Below are 1,951 nucleotides of genomic sequence, written 5' to 3' on the forward strand. Positions count from 1 at the left end.
TCCTTCCTTGGACCACTTTTGACAGGTACTGACCACTGCAGACCGGGAACACCCCACAAGAACAATTTGGCCCTTGTCAAAGTCAAATCCTCACGCTGCCCATTTTTCCTGCTTCTAACAGATCAACTGCCTAATATATCCCACCCACTGACAGGTGCCATGATACTCATTAAATGTCATCCCAAGGCTAATCAGTGAACCTGGGAGCGCCTGGCCACTCTCCCAGGTGCACTGATTAATCCCGCCCACAGACCTGTAAAACAAAGGACAGACAGACAGACAGACAGACAGACAGCGAGGGAAAAATCACACAGCAGACCCTGCTAAAGCTAATCACCTCCTGGCTCTAGATCCTTACTTTTTCTTATTTAACACTCAGAAAGACAGCAATTAATGTGACTCACATTGACACTACTGAATTGCACAGCACCTCATCTAAAGGACTGTAGCGGTTAACCTCACACACAGCTCACACTTCCATGAAAAAAAAAAAACCTCCATGCCCTCCGTTACCATGGCCTAAATCTACCACTAAATCTTGCTTTTATTCTATTTAGGTAAATACTAGAAAACCAACCATGACAGCAATTTAGTCTCTTCTGTGTTTTACACTTCTCTTAATCCCATGTATCATCTGTACCAAATAATAGAAATGGGGATTATCCCTTAACTGCAAATCGAGATGCGTAAGCACACAACACAGACACTCCGGCATCAGAGTCTCACGCAGATGGTGGCATTTGTTGGAAGAAGCTGATGTATTTCTACGGCTTAGTGGCAGACTGGTGCTTCACATAGAAACGTACGGCGCTGTACCGTATGTGCACTCACACACAGCCGAGACACGCACAGTGAAACCAATAATGAAGTTGGAAGGGAAAGGGATGAGCGTGGTGATTTTGCAGAAAAGAGAGAAATGAGGAGAGAAAAGAGGATTACGCTACAACGTCAAAAGTTCTGCGCACATTAAGAAAACTGGCAGAGAAGTTTGGAGAATCATAATGGTATTAGACTTTGGAATTACTGTAGCTTGTCTGTGTGTGTGTGTCTCTGTGTAATTTAGGATAAAATCTGGGTTATTTTCAGCCCTTGTAAATTGTATTTTTGATACCATCATCCCTCCCCTTTCACTGTGTGCAGAGTTTAGCCATTTTCCCAAACAGCTTATGTAACTCAGAGAGCATAACCCAGGAATACACACACACACACACGGGAAAAGGCCCTGTGGCTAGATCATCTGCACAGTCTCTCTATTTTCTCTCTCGTTCCCTGAACAGCACCCATGCTGCTTTGTGCTCAGAGGGCTGATCCTAACTGCAGACATGTGATGCATAAAGACCTCCCTTGTCTGTGCAGTGTCCATCCTTATGTCTTATTTTTCAGCACAGTGGCGCAACCACTGCTACACTGTTATCACTGGCTATAACAACACAGACCACACAGGTGTGCATGAAGATACATGCTGTGAAAGATGCTTGAGGCTGCGGCTTGGTTCACAATCTTTGATAGGCATTTTTCAACCAGAAAAAGTAGAAATGTGCAAGGATTTGTAAATACTGAATTTAGTTGTATTCAGTTTTTTGACCTACAGGTGATGACAAATGTCTTTATGTACGTTCAAGGTGTTTTTATGTGACCTGTGCCACCCCAAGGGCCACTGCTATACACTGAACTTATCATTTATTATCAGTTATTTATTAACAGTTGTTCATCAAGGTGTTTTACTCATATTAACTCCTTCCCTGCCAAAAAAGCACATGGTGAGTAAGTATGTTGAATTTCAAATCTCGAATGTCTGAGCCAGTGTTTGATTTGTCCCTTCTGGGTTGCTGTTCAACATAGCAGACAACACAATCATTCCTATATTCAGGTGATTATACACAAATTAAATCATACCTATGAATATTATATTCAATTTTTGCCAGTATATCATCCTAAATGTTACACACTG

The 1,951-nt window shown here is 42.2% G+C and overlaps 1 long non-coding RNA gene across 1 annotated transcript in view; it reads left to right on the forward strand.

Moving 5' to 3' along the window:
- LOC118341545 overlaps positions 1 to 1,951 on the forward strand; it is an 11,838-nt gene that overhangs the window by 3,406 nt on the left and 6,481 nt on the right. The gene's annotated exons all lie outside the window — the stretch shown is intronic.

The sequence above is a fragment of the Morone saxatilis genome, unplaced genomic scaffold (genome assembly GCF_004916995.1).
Source record: "Morone saxatilis isolate NCDOM2014 unplaced genomic scaffold, NCSU_SB_2.0 Contig8, whole genome shotgun sequence".
Classification (NCBI taxonomy): domain Eukaryota; kingdom Metazoa; phylum Chordata; class Actinopteri; family Moronidae; genus Morone; species Morone saxatilis.